We start from the raw sequence: 18,122 nt of genomic DNA, 5'->3' as shown, positions 1-18,122 counted from the left end.
TCAGGGCTTAGCCCAAACACCACAGCCTCTGTGAAGCCTCCAGAAGCCTGCGACGCCCAGAGCACATCTGATCCGTGTCCCTCCATTCCTCCCGCCCAGAGCAGACCTGATCCGTGTCCCTGTGAGCACCCTGGGTCCTCACTATGTTGGGAGCTCCCAGAGAGCAGGACTGCACCCTCCGCCTGTGTCCTCGGCACCCAGCTCAGGGCCCGGTGCTCAGCAGCTGCCAGAGACAACGTCAGGCCACACCCTGGGCCCTCTCCCTCTCTCCTCTGAGATCCTGCTGCTGCCCATTGGGCCAAAGGGACTCAGCACACGGGAAATAGGGCAAGCCTGGCTTCCCTGACAAGCCAGTGGGGACTTGTGATCTCCTCTCCTTTGGAGACTGTCCGTGATCTGAGCACCCACAGTCACAGGTGGCTCCGGGGGCTTGCAGGCTGCCTCCCCAACTTGGAGAGCAGACACCCAAGTTAACAGGCAGGGTGAGCAAAGGGAAGGGAAATGCAACCAGCCCTGCAGGGAGAAAGGGAGTTGCGGCTGCCATCTGCTGTGAACAAGATGTTTGGGGACACGCACTCCTCAGTTCTGAGGTCTCTCCGCCAACTCATGAAGGGCGGGCTGCCCTTCTGCAGATGGGAGATGGCAGAGGTGCCAGGGCCCCCATCCTGCCCACCCAGAACCCCCGGCTGCCCCCACTGACCTCTTGCCACTTACTTAATCTGACCACGGGGCCAAGAAGCCAGCCTAGGACATAAGCCATGCCGCCTCCTCCAGGGAGCCCCCCTACAGGCTCTAGGGAGGCGACTCCACAATAATGGTGATGACAAGAGTACAATTCCAGCCCGACTACCTGTTTGCAGGAACTCTGGGCCATCATCTCACTTGTCTCATCACCCCAGAGAGGAGGGAGGAGGAGACAAAGAGTCCAAGGGGCCGGGGTGTGGGGCGGGGGATCCCTGTCTTGCCCCTCACTGTTTAAGTACCTGGCTACCTAGGTGCCAGGAGAAGGTCTGGGAGAAAACACTGCAGGCCCCCGCTCTGCCAGGCCTGCAGCCATCCGGGATGGCCCCCACTGCTGCTCAGGCCCCTGGGGAGAAACCTGAGTGTGAGGGGAGGGGAGGTGGCAGCAGAGGCCAACGGGCAGGGCACAAGTCCGCAGGAAACCGGGCTTACCACGATTGGCTGCCAATCCCCCAGTACCATAAGCCTTCTCTAGGGGACAGGGAACATCATCCAGAAGGACGTGTGCTGAGGAGGGTCAGGCTGGCCTGGGCCTGGAGCCTCTGCTTGGCCATAGCCTGGCTGGGGGACTTGGAACAAGTCTCAGGATCTCGGGCACAGCAGCACCCGCCCGAGCAGCCCTCGGGAAGGCCCTCCCTGGTTCTCTAATGCTGGGGGCTTAGTAAATGACGGGAGAACATCTGGGTATGAAGGAACCTTCTGAGCCCAAGTCACATACAATCATTTTAGGAAGGAAGGTGGGGGCCAAGGACGCAGATCCCCTGCCCCAGGCAACACGGAGGTCAGCCATAGGCCAGGAGCACAACCTGGAACCCTGCCCTGCTGCCCAGCTCCCGGGTCCTTAGCAGGCTCCCGGGCAGGGCTGTCCTGTGTCCTTCAGAGAATGCTGCCCTTAGAGGCTGGGCCTGCCTTAAGGGCCCGCAGCGGTTCGGGCCTCGCCTCCCCTGCACCCTGCCTGTCCACGCCACAGCCAGTCAGACTCACTGCAGCCCTGCCCTCTTGGGTGCGTCCCCAGGAGGCTGTCACTCAGGAGGCTGGGCCCACAGGCCACATTTCTTCCCTGGGCCACCCTGCCCTGTGACTGCTGGTGGAGGGATTAGTGTGGCCAAAGGGGCCGGACCTGCCTGCAGGGGTTTAAGCGGCCTGTTCATCAGACACACTGGGGCTGCCCTGTGGCACCTGGCCAGCAGAAATGGCTCAACTTCTCACCAGGCCAGGCAGTGAGAAGGGGGCTGAGGAGTCCGTCCACAGGGACTGAGCTGTGCCAGGGGCCCAAATGACACCCTGTGAACCTCAGCCCTGGCAGCTCAGCCCCTGGGGGCTCCCAGCCCCCGCAGGTCCAGCCCGGAGAGGTCAGGGGGCGACTCTCCTCCCATCAACAAGAGGAAGGCAGGGACTCTGGGGCGATCCCCACCCAGCCCCGAGCCAGCCTGCCCTACACGGCTCTGCTGCCGCCACCCCCACAGGCCCTCTCGCAAGGCGCACGCTCCGCATGTCTGCCTGCACAGTCCTCCCCCAGACCCCCCCAACACCGTAACTGTGACACCTCCAGCCCGATGCCAGCTCTCAGCTGAGGGCGGCTCCGGCTCCGGCAGCTGGGGCCGAGGAGGGCCCCGAGATGTGCTCCAGGGCATCTGTGGGCCTCACAGACGTTTGTGAATTCTTCTGGTGGGAGGTGGGGGAGAGAGCCTGCAGTTTCTTCCCTTTCTCCAAGGGTCCTTGACCCCTGGCTGGGTCACTGCGCTGGCCCCACTTCCTGCCTCCCACTGTCCCCCTCTTCCCCTGGGCTCCTGTCTGTGAAGTGCCTGGGGATGGAGGGAATCAATGGCTTCTCTCTTCTCTGGAGGGAAGGCATTTCACCCTGGGGGGCGGTGAGGAGGACCCTTGCAGGGAGGCGGGGAACAGCCCTGCTGGGGCTCAGACCCCAAGATGCCTCACCAGTCCTCCCCGGTCAGGAGGAATTCTGGTCGTTGTGCTTAATGGAGAGCTTAGGGTCTCCCGCTCCCTGGGGTGGGGACAGGCCCCCCTATTCCCAGGACACCCCCACCCTGCCCCGCTACTCAGACACCTTCACGAGTCACTCCTGCCTGGGCCGCGGCACAGCCAGGCCGGGGTGAGTCAGCCAGGGAAATCCCAGCCGGGCGCCGCCGCCGGGTGACAGTTCTGCCGACACCTACGGAGTGGGGCGCCCAGCCCCTCCCGGCGAGAGCGAGAGGAACACCCGGGCTCCCCCACCCCCATTTCCTGTTCCCTGAGACGGGAGCCTGGCGGCGGTGGTGGTGGCAGGGAGGAGTCACAGTGCCAAGGAGCCGTGCCATAAAGCCTGGTCCTCCTCTCCGTTGCTCGGAGGCCTCCTCAGGCCTCCGGGCCCTTATCCTCTGCACAGGGGGAGGGGAAGAGGTGGGAGCGTGGTTGCTGGGTATCCTGATGCCAGGGTCTCGGCGCCCTCAGGGTCTCACTGCGCCTGGGTCACAGACACCACCCCCAACCGCTCATGCCTGGGAGGCCCTGGTCTCTGACTCCCGCCCAGGCTCCCCCACCACATGCTGCCCCACAGCTCAAGGAGGGCAGGGCCAAGAGGGCAAGGAGAAGAACAGGCCAGAACAGGGCCAGCCCAAGAGCCTGAAAGGGGAAGGCCAAAAGGACAGGCACAAAGGCTGCTCCCAGCAGGACATCCTGCTCCTCAAGAAACCGGGCCTGGTCCCCACAAACCAGCCAGACCGGTTGGTGTTCGCAGCCACTTCACTGCTGCAGGCTGTCTGAGCACAGGGGAGGGGTCTGTGAGATCCTGCCTGGGTCAGCTTCGGCTTGGGTCTGTCCCCGGGCACATTCTGACCAGTGCCTCGCTGTCCACCACATTCCCTCATCCCCTTCCAGTCAGACTCCTGCCCGAGGCATGGGACACAGGTTGTTCTGAGCATGTCCTCCCCCTACCCCACTGCCTCAGTGGGCTCCAAGACCAGGGCAGGAGAACAGACCCAGGGCCTAGGACTGCCAGCTGGGGCTTCAGATGCACTCAACGGGACCTTAAGAAGGAGATTCTGGGGGGTGCCTGGGGGCTCAGTCGGTTGGGTGCCCAGCTCTTTGTTTCAGCTCCCATCAAGATCTCGGGGTCATGGGATGGAGTCCCACAGTGGACTCTGTGCTCAGCGCGGGGTCTACTTGTCCCTCTCCCTCTGCTCCTCCCCCTACTCACACACTCGCGCTTTCTCAAATAAATAAATTAAAAATCTAAAAAAAAAAAAAAAAAAGGAGGTCCTGGGGATTAGAACATGGAGGTGACAAGCCTTATTCCCAAGGAGCTCACAGTGCACAAGGAAACCCTCACGCAGGCCAGAGGCCATGAAGTTATGATGCTGGGGACCCCTGTCAGCCCACGGTGGACAGAGAAGGCTTCCCACTGGGGCTGGGGGCTGAACAGATCACTACCAGAAAGAAAAAGGCAGGAAAGTAAGGCTCACTTGTTCTCTCTTGTCCCATAGAAAGCCTCCCAGAACCCCGGAAGCAAATGCACCTTGTTCCTGGGCCAGACCCCAGCCAGGAACAGAGCTCTGCCTCCCTTACCTCTGCCTTTGCAGGGTTGTGTGCTGAGCACCACCATTAGCTCCCAACTCCTGCCTCTGGCTGGGTGACAAAGCTGATTTCTACAGGCTCCCTGGGCCAGGAAAAACACACTCAGGAGGGCATGAAGGGCAGACGCACCCTTGGTGTTACCTGGACAGGTGACCCTTCACAGGTGGGGAAATGAAGCTCAAGTTCAGGTTGCCCCTACCTCCCCACCCCCCACCCCTTTGTTCTTCCCACACTGGCAGGGCTTCCCCTCTCCACCATTCCTTCTGAAGCTTGGGCCTCTTCCACTCGCCAGGCAGGGAAGCTGGTGGTGGGAGAGGCCCAGAAACCCATCCATTTCTTTGAAAGAAGACTGAAAAGATGTGGCCACACAAACCCCATGGGTTTTCTTAAATGTCTTTAAAACAAATGGTTTGAATGGATTTCTCCCCCCCCCCCCCCCCCCCGAACCACTCACTGGAAAACAGCAGCTGAAAGGGCCAGAGACTCGGCGCTGCCCGGGCCTGATGGAAGGGGGTCTCGGCCGCCAAGCCAGGCAGGGGCCACTGGGATCAAGGCAACCCAGGCCAGGAGGAGCTGGAAAGCAAACACCAGACCCACAGGCAGCACAGGGGCTACCTGGGGCTCACGAGAGACCACCATCAGCTTCAGGACTGCCTGGTGCCCCCTGGTACTGGGGCCTGCTCTGTTTCCCAACACCACGGGTCCCCTCCCTGCCGCTGCCCCTGTCCTGGAGGCCCGGCCCTGCGCAGCTGCTTCTGCACACACTCTCATGGGGCAGCTGGGACAGACAGGTGGGGTCTTCCTGGACAGCACAACTTGCTTAGAAAACCAGGCATGGGGGGGCAGGAGTGGGAAGGTCTGTGACTCCCCACAGGCTGGAGCCAGAAGGGCCTGGGGGGGAAGCAGAGCTTATTTTGCTCTCTAAGCAAATCTTAGAGACAAAACCCTAAGCCCAGAGAAGACTGTGGGCGTGCTATGTGTCTTGTCCAGTCCCCGCCCGCATCCAAACCATCATTCAACCACAACTTCCCAGACACGTCCTGTGTGCCAGACTCTGCCTGCCTAGGTGATCCCCTGATGAAAAGCGAACTCTGCCAGAGGCTTGCAGGCTGGGGGCGGGGGGCTCCCCCTGTGCACTCCCCTCCCGGTTCCCCTTGAGTGAAAGGCTCTCCATGCCTGCCACTGCCAGGGAAGACTCAAAGCAGAAAGGAAGTAAAAAAAAGTGGGAGAAACACTGAGAAGGATGGGGCAGGGGTGTTGAGGTCGCAGCCTGGAGGTGAGGGGGACCATGGTGAAGGTCACCTCAGCAGGTTGCTCCAGTGGGAGGAGCACTGTCGTGACAGTCTGTGCCTGTCACTGGCAAAGGTGACCCAAGGACCCTGGGCCACCCACGCTTATCTGTGTCTACTTCTTTCTTCTTATTATCAAATACATGTTCTCTGTAGAACACAGAAACAAAAAAATAGAAGGAGAGAAAGAGAAGTCACCATGATCCTCCTAGGAAAATGATTAACTATTAACATCCGTCTAATCTTTCCTCTGTCCAAATATGGGATCCTTCTGTACCTGTCACTTTTTTCCACTGAGTAGAGAAGGTGAACGTTTCTCCTCATTAAACATTGTCCTGGCCCCATCACCCCTCATCGTTGTAGATCACACCATGTGCCTGGCGTACGTGAGTTCATTAGACCAATTCCCCACCAGTGGCTGCTCCCCTCTTCTCACTGTGCAAACACCCAGTCACTGGGCCCAAAGCAGAGCAGCTCCAGCCCCCCAGGTGGGACAGGCTCCTGGCCCCCACCTAGCACTCCTTCTCCACCCCCCAAGCAGAGGCAAAGCCTCCTGTACAAAGTGGGGAGGGGTGGGGCAGGAGGGGGCCCTGCTCTTCTCCACAGTGAGTCCCAGTGACTGTCAGGCAGCCAGCGAGTCCCAGGGACTCTCACCTGGAACGCCAGTGAGGACATGGATAAATGCAGATTCCCAGGCCCCACTGAGCAATTCTGAATCGACTGGTCTGGGGTAGGGCCTAGGGATCTATATTTGGAGCAAGCCCCACCATGGCTAACTCCAGGCTGTTCCAAGGCTCGGGTGAACCAGCCCGCACTCTGAAAAGCCCTGACCTTGAGGCTGAGGCCCAGCAGTGCCTCCCTGACCACAGCAAACACAAGGAGTACCCGGGAGCTGACTGAACCACGGGTCCCCGGGGACACAGATTCTGTGTCGCTAACTTGTTCCCAGGTGCTGCTGCTGCCCGCCCACGGGCCACACTCAGGAGCACCGAACTAAAGCCAAGAGGGCAGCAGGTACAGGCAGGCAGTGGGACACTTCGCCTGGGGGGATAACCCCAGCTAGCTCTCACGGAGCTCTTCGATGGGTCAAACACCAGGTCCCAGACACTCAAGGTGTGGTCCATGAGCCGCAATCCCTGGAGAAGATCTGGGACCCCAGCCAGCCTCCGCGGGGACCTACGTTTGCAAGCTCCCCAGGTGATCTGTGTGCCCATTAAGGCAGCGTCACGCTGAGCCGTTAACAAGCAGCAGCCCACACCAGCCTCCTGACTCAAGTCCCCAGAAGTAGGTCAGTGATTCCCTGATCTTACAGGTGCAGCTGAGAGGTCCAATGACTGGGTTATTGTCTCTCAGGTACCACAAGCCGGAGCCACGCAGGGAAGGAGATGGCCCAGCTTCAGAGCCTAAGCTCCTAACCCTGCCTCCCAGCACTCGAGGGGCTCCCGGCTGAAATATCACCACCCGGGTGGGCTCGAACTCTCTACTCTATAGAGGGGACCTGGAAGACTGGGGAAGTCGCTCTGTAGCTCCCCCTGGGACACAGCAAACCTGAGCACCACCCCATCCTCCACGGAGTGTGTGCCATGTGCAGAGCTGCGTTCCCTCTGCACCACACCAGCACCGAGCCAGAGCGCAGGGCCTGTGTGGGGGTCCCGCCTCCGAAGCCCACAGGCTCTGCAGACACAGTCGGGGGGCAGGAAATGGGAAGTGGGGCGGAGGAACCAGGAACTCGGTTTGGTCTGAGGATGTTCTTTTTTCACAGCCAGACTCAGTTCTGTGTGCCTTTTGAAAGGAAGTAGAGAACAGCTGGGCTCAGCCCAACGAGGCCAGCCTCTTTCAACCTTCCAGTTGCTGCCATTTCCAATTACAACTTCAGAGAGCTCCTATAATGTATGCATCCCAGGATGCACTGCTCCAGCTGCTTTATGATGGGAGTTCGTTACACCATTAAGGTTAAACTTTTATAAAGTACTGAGCAGGTGGTGGGCTGGGCACCGGCTTAGTGACCCGCTGCCTGGAAGCCTGCTGAATAGGGTTCACCCGGGGGAGGGAGGGAGCCAGGCTCTCCAAAGGGGCCAAGAAGTGGGGAAGGTGGCTCCAGAGAACAGGGGCCCTCCATTAGCCCATTTATCAGAGGGTACAGTAGGGCAGGCAGGCAGCATGGAGATCAACCGGCGACAGCTCAACCTTACTGGCAGGGGGCATGCGGTATGAGTGGAACAATCCTGTGTGTGCCAAAGCCACCTGCCAAGGCCGGAGGGGTAAGGGGTGGTTTGAGGGGGAGGTGGCTGCAAGCCCCCGAAGGCCTACACGGGGGGAATGACAGGGCTTCCTGGAGGTGGGGGAGGCTGCTCTCCCAGCAACAGGGTGGCCAAAGAGAACCTTCCTTTTGTAGGAGCCTGCTCATCCCATGGTTCAGAGGATCCCCCAACCTGATGTGAGGTGAGCCCAGACATTTGAGGGCCTGAGTCCCAGTCTGCCAGCGGCAAATTTACAGCCCTTAGCGGGTCCCTTCAATTCTCTGAGGAAGCTAAGGTCCTTGGCCTGCCCCTCTCCGGCAAAATACGAGGGTCTCCTTCCTGACGGTGGGCACTGCCCGCTGTCAATGGTCTTTGCATTCGACAAACTACTAGGCATGAAGCACTCAGTACGGCGCCCGGCGGAGAGGACTGGCCGGAAGCGTGTGCTCACGTTGCTTTTATTCCTCTGTCCTATTGTAGTTCAGTCCTCAATCTGGGAACTCCCTGAGGACGAGGCGACAACTTGTTACCCCTGGCTCCAGGCACGAGCTCAGCCTACATTGGGTGCTTGAGAAATGTCCCAGGGAGGCCCCAGTGGACAGAGTGGGGAAACCATTCTCCCCAGCGTGGTCCCCGCCCCAGGGAAGGAGGTGGAGGAAGATCAAGTTCTTGTCAAAGGTATGAAACTAAAGCAACCTCCCGAGACAAATTCCTTGACTTCCCAGAAGGAAAGAGACTCCAGATGCGCCTGGTTTTCTGGTTCCAGGAACTGGGGGTTGACTCTGGCCTCCTTCTGCCCTTAGAACCGAAGAGGATTTGCTGGGACTGGAACCTCCAACCTCGGTCGGGGCTTTGGGGCCCCATACGGTGGGCTCACCATGGCTTCCCATCCGCTCCCTTTGGCAGCAGGGACCTCCTGCAGCCCCGGGAGTGGCAGTCCGCCCAGCAGGCTCCCAGACCTGGAGGTGGACGCTACGGGAGTCTGGATTTGTCGAGGTTGCCAATGCTCTCGGCTGAGGGGGCAGAGTCGTGACCCCCACCCTCGGGATGCACAGTCGGACCCCCGGGCCAGCTTCCCTCAGCCAAGTGCAACTGGAGGGGCTCAGAGGCCACCACTCTGCACAAGAGGGTCGGAGGGTCTCTGAGGAAAGACACTGGCTTCCCCCAGAGGCCTCGGGGGAGGAAAAGATGTACAAAGAAAAGCGGCCGGAAGGAACAGGTGCCAAGGGAAGGAAACCAACCAGGAGAGGAAACAAAAGGAAGGGGGAGGGCGGGGGAGATGGGAGCCAGCCTAAAAGAGGATTGGGGCAGGAACAGGGTAAGATGCCAGAGGGAAGGTGGGACACTGCCAGCCCTGAGAAGTGGCCCAGAAGCGGGAGGGGAGAGGCGGAAGCCCAGGGGGCCGGCCTGCATCGTAGGAGCCGCGTTAGGGTTGCCTGGCTGCAGAGGAGAAAGGGAGCACCTCAGCAAGGGGAGGGTCCTGTCAGCTTCCCGCCCACCTGCGTTGACTGAGAAGCGCTGAAACAGTGGTGGTGATTAATGACAGGAGGTAACACTGATGGAGTCCGTGCAATGTTCTTGGCACCGGGCAGAACTTCCAAGGTGGTAGCTCACTGGAGCCTGACAGCGGCCCCATGCGTCATATTCCACGAGAGCTCCCATTTTCAAGATGAAGAAACTGAGGCTCAGAGGTCCAGTGACCTGCCCAAGCAGTAGTAGACTCAAATAAAGCCCCATCTTTATGCTAAAGTCCACACTTGCAGGCCTATGCTACGCTGAATTGAAAGAGAGAGAGAACGAGAGCGAGAGTGAGAACGAGTCAGAGATGGGTAATGAAAGGAATCGAAGGGGGGCGGTGGGAAGGTGCGCACTGGGAGGCCACCCCTGCAGGGTAACTGGTGCCCACTGCTGAGCTGGGACGGGCCGGGACAGCCCCGTGTGCTGCCAGGCCCAGGGCTGCTGGCAGATACTGCGGCTGGCGTGAAGCTGCAGCCGGATCGCTATCCCAGGGCCGCGTGGGCGCAGGGATGAGGTGTGAGTTGGCCAAAGGGCGAGCCCGGGGAGCCTGATGTAATCCCCAAAACGGGAAGTGCAGCAGGACGTCACCCACCAGCAGCCCGGCCACAGACTCCAACAGCCATGCCAGGCCTGCCTGACGCCCACCTACGGTCTCAGACCTCCGCCCGCCTCTCCAGGCCCTGGGGGCCCTGGCAGCCTGCGCCGTGCTCCCCAGGCTGATGAGAAAGCAGCAGACTCCTAGCCAACGCCCTGGGAACCCTGCCATGGGGAGGCAGCCTCACCGCTTTCCGGAACAGACGCAGGGCTCACCTCTTCACCGGGCTTTCCGCATATTTTGAGGGGTGAGGGGAAGTCCAGCAGCTGCTTGGCAAGCTTCCTCCTCCCTCACCAAACCTCGCCTGAATTGGCCTAGTCAGGCTACCCAGACAAGAGGGGGTAGGAGGGCCCAGAGCCGCCAGCAGGGTCCCATGAACTTGCACACAACCCAAGGACCCAGTGCTCGAGGGACCCAGGGACTGTTCAGCCAACCGGGACACCACACTGCGGCCTGGCACCCACTCTAGGGACCTTCTGCCCAGCTCTTGGCCATGCAGGGGTCCTGGAGCAAGTCCTTGACAGCTGGCAAGCCATGGAGCGCATCAGCCCACCCAGGGTGGCTGAGAAGGTGGGTCCAGATCCCCTGGCCTGGGTTTCTGCGTCCAGCCTGACGCATTCTTGGCCTTCGTGCCCACTCCCAGAACTCACGCACAAGCAGTCCAACCCTGATTCCTACAGCGTCTTTCCTACCCCTCATCACCTTTGACCACGGGCACAGCTAGTGAGGGAGAGAAGAAATGCCACCGTTGCTAAGATGCGAACAGGGCAACTGAGGTTCAGAGGCTGAATGACTCACCCAAAGTTGCCCAGCTGGGCCAGGAGCAGAATCCCCGCCCAGGGCCCCCCACACACCTTGCTGTCTCCCTAAAATCACCCATCCCACTCGAGTGGGCACTCCTGGTCTCCAAAGCAAGGGAGGGTTGGCCCCCGTGCAGGCCAACACTTCAGGCCAGATGTGAGAAGGAGGACGATGTGGTCACTAGATAAATACACAGACGTCTGACAAACAGACCCAAGGAGACGGAGAGAGAGGGAATGCAGGGGAGGAATCACTTAGCACCCTGTATCTCAAGGCTGCCGGGGTCCAAATCCTGGTTCCGCCACCTATTAGCTGAGTGCCCAGAGCATGCTGCTAACTCATTTACAGAATGGGCTAACATCACCTGCCCCTTGGGGCAGTCATAAGGATTAAATGCGCTAATGCATGACAAGTGCTTAGCGCAGCCCGCCTTGCATCTTTGCTCAGGAAGCACTATCTGGCCCTTATTGTTAGTTTTCAATGAGGCCCTGGGTTAGGGAGGGGGACAAGCCACCAACATTTAACAACACATACTCTCGGGGGGCTGCGGGCCCCACTGTTAGCTAGGCCGGCACTGGAGTTCAGGGGAGCAGAAGAAAGGCTTCGAAGGGGAACGGCCCGTGTGGGGCCCAAAGGAGAGGCAGGGATTGGAGAGGGGAGGCGAGGGGCCTGGGCTCACACCTGGTTCCCCGTCTCCCTGCCGCGTGTCCTCCCTGAGCCTCCTGTAAGCCAAAGAGGCAAAGAGTGTGCAAGAACGCACCGTGCCCCGTTTGGTCCCCCAGGTTCTTAAAATGAAAATCATTATTATTACTACCACGTTGTGGCTGAGCAAAGGCTCCCAGACACAGAAGCCCTGGGGTCTGCTCGGACCCCCAGACCTGAGAGAGTCTGACGAAAGCCGGGCTCTGTCCCCAGGGGTGAGGGGCGTGAGGACCAGAGCAGCAGCCCCACAGCACTCACCCCGCCATGTGGCCGGCCCAGCAGGAGAAGCCGTGTGCTCAAAAGTACAGAGTGAATGGTGTATAATGAAGGCACATCAATAATAAATGAACCTCCAGTAAGTCCAGGAACATCAATCATAAATTAATTAAATGGCTTCAGGAGAGGCGACGACAAGGGGCTTTCTCGGGATGAATGAGAAGCGCTGTCCTGCCTCCCCTTCCCCAGCCCCCCGCCCAGCAGGCTCTGCAGCCAGGAGCATCTCGGGGAGCTGGAAGGGGCGGCCCCCGAAACACAGGTGAAGACAAGCCCCGCTCCCCTCCCACCTGCCCCCTGGCTCAGAGAACTCACAAACGTTGCAAGGGTTTTGATGAAACTTCCCAGAATAGTAACCTCCTGGGCTGAACTCAGGCAGGCGAAATTTCAAGGGGTAATTTGGTGAGAAAATGATCAAACGCCTGGAAATAAATGCCAGGAACACTGGAACCCCCTCAATGGGTCCTCAGGGATGAGAACAGCCTTGCAGGCAGAACAACCAGCCTCACAGGGGTCCCTGAGGGCCTCTCCTCCGGCTCCCAGGCTGGAACAGACAGGAATCAAGACAACTGAAAGGCGCGTGTGGAAAATGCATCCTGGGCCAGCTCTGATCCGGGGTCTGGCCTCCAGGCCCGTCCCTGGGCCCACCCTTACTGACCAAACTGACAGATCTCTTGGCTTCTATCTCCCCTCCGTAATCAGGGAGGCTGGTCCTTCCCTTTTCCTCCGCAGGGCCCTCCATACCTGGGAACTGTCCTAGCGCCAGCTGGCCTCCTTACTCCCGGCACCTGGGGCCAGACATCTATGGAGGGTGGGCCTCTCTCTCAGAACACTTTGGTGGCTCCCCATGTCTTCCACAGACCCAACCCACACCCCTGCTGTCACGCTCCCGGGGACCCAGCTCCAAGTCACTTTGCCAACCCTAGCCTCCCCTGCTTCCATATTGTGCTCCCTACACTCAAGCCAGACCACAGCCCGCCAGCGCCTCACATTTCCAGCCACGTCTCCCATTGCTGCCACTTCCTCCACCATCACCTGGATGGCCCAGATTAAAGGCCATTGCCACCCAAGTCTCTGCTGACCTCCCTCGTTCAAGTTCCTCAATCTCCTTTGACCTCTAGTGGCCCCTCTCCTGGAATTGCCACAGAGACCTTCACATCCCTGACTTCTCAATAGACTTTGAATGCCTGGAGGGCAGAGTCTGTACCTTACAGGCTCTGGGGTGCCGAATTCTTTTCTGTGGCCTCACTGAACCCAAATCACGGCAGGTGCTCGAGAGAGGACTACTGATGAATTCCAAATGGAAACTGTCCTCAGGGGTCCTGACATTATTCCGGTGCAGGATTCTTCTCACAGATCAGCAAGATTCTATCCACGCCAAGGGTTGGGTGGAGCTACCTTCTCCTTATCAAAAAAAAGGTCATGACCTATGACATCTTCTTTGGTACTAATATATGCAGATCATGATGTAACTGTTTTTCTGTAGAAAACATTCTGACTGTAAGAGCATTGTGTGTGTGTGTGTGTGTGTGTGTGTGTGTGTTCTTGTTTCCGGCATGATCTTTCCTCTCACCAGACATTACTAGGTTGTGGAATTCTTCCAACCACCCTGGTTGGAGGTTTTATTGTCCCCATCTTAGATGACAAGACTGAGGTACAGAGAGGAACCAGGATTCGAATCCGGGTCTGGCTGACTGCAGAGCCCCAAGTCTTAATGCTCACACAGCTACCAGGCTCTCTTCTGCCACCCAAGCGAACCATCCCCAGCTGCCTTCGAGGGCAGCTCGAGCGGGAGCCTGGGAGCAGGCATGAGTGAGCCCATACCGGTGCTGGAGAGCCACACCTCCAGCTTGGGCTTCCTTCTAAGGAATACGGAGGAAGCAAGAAGGCTCCTCCCAGAGGAATCACAGCCGGAGACGTTAGCCACCCCCCAGCTGGAAGGCACCCCCACCGCTGCTCCCACTGTTCTCTCCTGCTCCGTGGAGACCAGCAACGCCCCGCTCCTCACACCCACTGACACCGGGCCAGCCAGACACAGGAGCCCACAAGTTCCCACACCAACAGCTCCACACCCCCTCAGCCCTCACACCCACAGACAGCTACGGACACACGCGGCTCCACACACGTGCGATCCCCGGGCAGCCCCACCCTGCTCATCTCAACCACAGGGCCCTGGCTGTGGGCAGGGTTGGGGCGTGCCGCCAAACACCCTCACCTGTGGCCACAGACTCCCTTCCACCTCCACGGCCAAGGTCCCCAGGGGTCCTGCCTGCCGTCTCCTGGGTCTTCCTAACCTACACGCACACTCCCCAGTCCGCCCCAGAGAGATCCAGCCCAGTCAGAGTCAGCATCAGAAAGGAAATTTGAAAATCAAGATAAACGGTTTTCAGCCTTGCCCGCTGGGGAGGTAACCACATCCGGCAATGTCCCAGGCAGGCTCGGTGGTTCTAAAAGATTTATCTTCCTCTGACCACACGCTCATTGATGTCTCCCCCAGCGCTCCTTGCTCAGTCCACTAGCGCGTAACGGAAAGCGGTTCCAGTGGGAAGCTGCACTCAGGTGGGGCACTGGGCCATCAGGTGATTCAGCCTGAGGCCCCCCTCTGGTCCCTGGCAGGAGGTTTGCGGGAGGAGTGGCTTCCAGCGACAGGCAGTGCCTTTGGCAGTGGCCGGCGGGCCTGGCACTCTCAGCCCTGGTCCAGAATCCTCTGTCCAGAGATGCCCGATTCCCTGGCGCCCCGAAGCCGAGGAAGCGGGCACCAGGATCTATGAGGCAGCTGAGGAACGAGGGCTGCCAGGAGCTGACTTAAGCAACTTTTGGAGAAACATGGACAAAGCAATGGAAACAGCACTGAGGACCGGAGTTGAAAACATCTCAGCTCCTGAGAGCTGCTTGCCCTTGAGGTCCGCGCCTGTGGGACTGGCCCCCTGGCCCAGCTGGGATCTGCTCGAAAGCAGCATCTGTGCCCCAGGACAAGGGCTGGTGACCTGGCTGGACTCCCCACCGGCTCGGACCCTGAAGACTCAGAAGAAAGCTCAGCTCTGCTTTTGGGGAATGGATGCCAACTCCTCCCCGTCTCCTAGCTGCCCCTCCTGCCACCCCGCTCCGCGGTGCAGAGTCCCAGCACCGCAAGCAGATGGCCAGGAGCGGCTGCAAAGGGCTCCGAAAGCCCAAGACCAGAAGGCTGAGCCACAAATCAAAGCAAACGGGCCTGGCCGAAGCTTGGAGGGCGAGCTGAGGGCCGTGAGTGCTGAGTATTCACAATGGAGAGGCCCCAGGCATAGCCTCCTCACTGGCTTACCCTGTGGAAATCTCCCCAGGCAGGAGCTGAAGTGTGGGCCACTCCCAGGGGACGCAGACAAGGGCACCGCAGGGAGCCTGTGAGACTGGCCTCGGACCCCTCCCACCAGCCTGGGAAGGCCTGTGTCCAACCCAGCAGCCACAGGGGCAGGGCGAGTCCCACAGCGTGGAAAAGGCAGCTCTCCATCCCGGGTCTGGAGGAGCTGTGTCCTCCTCCTACCCAAGAGGCTTGACACTGCAGCCTGGATGTGGGGGAAAACCTTCTGCCTCGCGGAGCAAGCAGGAGCTTGGGTTGCTGGCTGACACAGACCCTCGCGTGGAGGGCTTGAGCAGTAGGCTTGAGCCCGTGGGGTCTGCTGTCAGGAACCAGGCCCCTGGAGGCAGGAGGCAAAGCAATCCGCAGCATCCCTCACCTTCTCCATGTGGGAAGGCCCTTCAGACAAGTGGGGCCATGTGGGGTGAGACGTCCTGGGGAATCCCAGAGAGTGCCCACATTCCCTTCTCCTTGTCCCCGTGTCCCCTGGCACCCCCCCAGTGCCCCAGCCTCTCTGGCTGGCCCACCCGGCCCTTGTGCCCACTCTGTGGCTCTGACCCCCTTTGCTTTCTGCTGGCCACAGCCCCCAGAATGCTGATGCGACGGCTCCCTGCCCCCATCCTCAGAACCCGGAGCCAAAGGAAATTCTCAAGAGAGGACACACACGTTTCCAAGTCTCCCTGCCACACAGGTCCCCCAGATCAGTCAGCCACAGACACGTCCGGGCCCTATGCGGCCACGAGGTGCATCTGCAGTGCAAGTGAGGGCTTCCTCTCGCTCGGGCCGCTCCTGCAGGACAGACAGCACCGTTGCTGCGGCCACGAGCTCGGGACCGTCCTCGGGAGACCTGGGGCCTGGTTCCAGCTCAGCAGCTGACTCACAGTGTCAACAGACCCCACTTTTCCCCCACCAGGAGCCTTTACACTCAGGGCCTCTAATTCCCTGTGACAGGCTCTCGACCTTCTGGCTGCCTTCCCCCCCAGTCACATTCCAGGCCTCCTCTTCCAGCACCTCCCACCCTGGTCACCCTACCTGGTGAGGATCCCTGACCTTTGCTCAGCCTTTCACTGTTTCCATGAGCACCATCTCCTTTCCTCCTCCGCGACCACTTGGTGACATGGATCTGAGAGGTAAAGTCACCCGCCCAAGGTCACACAGCTAAGACTGGAGTGTCAGTCCTCTGGCTCCATGTCCACCAGACGACACGCCAGCTTTAAGGAATCTCAGCAGTGTCTCCAAGCGCCCACCTTAGCAAACAAGACCACCCTAGTCTCCCACACCCTCTGCGTCGTTCTTCTGGACTCCTAAAGGCCTTCCCCAGGCCCAGCCCAAGTTCACCCCATGGATTCTTCTACCCCGTTTCCACTGCCCCCCAGAGAGCCACAAAGTCCTAAAGATGTCGCCGCATCCAAAGACTTCCCTGGAGCTCTGCAAGCTGCCCCTCTACGAGGTAGACACCACGTGATGCTGAGTGAGACCCTCACCCAAAGCTTCCCAAAAGACCGGTGGGAGCAGATGCATCCTGGCACACGCCCACTGGGTGCAGTGTCATCTTTCAAGTCCCCCCCCCCCCGCCCCGCAACGATCCTCAGGACCCAAAGGCTTCCAAGCATCAAAGAAGAGAGGCAACTCCCGGATACCCCAGAGTGAACCATCAACCCAAAGTGAAGACGGGGCCCGGACAGGACAGACAGATGGTGTGCCACCTCTCCCCGTGCTCTGACACAGGTCACCGCTCAGTCCTGCACATTCCTCGTGACCCATGTTCAAGTATAGTGATCGTGGCTGAGAACCACCCCCCCCTCCTCCTTCTCTGAAGCCAGATGAACACATGAGTCCAGGACAATGCTAGTACCTGGTCAGGTTTCCATCTGGGTCACCGTTGGCTTCCTCGTGGTAGAAGCACCTCCTGGCATCTCTCTTTCAGATCCATTATAAAGGACACCAGTACCTTCTCCCAGCCTTTCTCCTTCCTCAGTCCGGTGTACCCAAGAGGCATTAAAAGTGGGCCCCGGTGACAGAGGCCATGCCCCTCATCACCACTAAAGTGGCAGGATGGACATTTACCCTTCCCATCCACCAGGCTCTGGGAGCCACGGAGTTTCCCGGCACCATACAGTGCCAAGGCCATCTCTCACAGTCACATCAGGAACTCCTGTCATGCTGAGGACACCAATTCTCCAAGTCCAAGTGCCATCATGCCAGACCATGTCAGGCCAGAACCATCCAACACCCTAGCACCCATACCAGGTGCACGGCCACACGCCTACGAACTGGCCACTGTCACCCCGAATCAGTCTTAGTGCTGTGCCCACCACCTACCTGCAGGGAGGGCGGCACCCTCCTTACACCTGGGCGGCCACCACCATACCAGGGTGGGGGTGAGTCTTCTGACACCCGTGCCAGGAAAACCACGCTGCCTGTGCCAACCCCACGCTGCCCACGCCCGCGCCACGGGTGTCACCATCCCCGCACAGGTGCCAGGAGCTCCACGGATCTTACACCTGCCTCCGGCGCTCGTGGCAGCCGCACCTCTGCCGGTGGACCCGTCGGGTCGGCCACCGCGCGCCCTGGACACTGCCCAGCCCGTCGCGCCGCTCGCACCGCGCCCTCGCCCGGGGCCCGGCCCGCCGTGCCGCGCCCGCTGCCCCCTTTACCTCCCGCCCTCCGCAGGGCTCGGCCCGCCGCCGCCGCCGCGACCGCCACCTCCATCCTGGGCTCCCCAAGGCCCCGATTCACTAACGCCGCTTCCGCAGGGCGCCGGCGCCGGCGCGAAGGCCGCCTCCGCCCCCCGGGGGACGCTGCGTCCTTTACGTAAACCCCACTCCGCCGCCAGCGGTGACCATGGCGACGGTCGTGGGGCGGCAGCGCCCCCTGGTGCCAGGGAGGGGAGCGGCGCCGAGGCAGGGGCGAGCCGAGCCCTTCCGCAGGCGCTGGCCGGCTGCGTGGGGGCGGTGGGCGCTGGGCTGGGACCGCAGCGGGGGCTCCGTAGGCGGCCAGAGGGGGCAGGACCCGCGGTGTAGCACGCGGGGAAGGGAGCGCCTGGGTCCACCTCC

The sequence above is a fragment of the Lontra canadensis genome, unplaced genomic scaffold (assembly GCF_010015895.1).
Source record: "Lontra canadensis isolate GAN:19392208 unplaced genomic scaffold, GSC_riverotter_1.0 scaffold66, whole genome shotgun sequence".
Lineage (NCBI taxonomy): Eukaryota > Metazoa > Chordata > Mammalia > Carnivora > Mustelidae > Lontra > Lontra canadensis.
The sequence above is the reverse complement of the archived record's forward strand: the minus strand, read 5'-3'. Positions refer to the sequence as shown.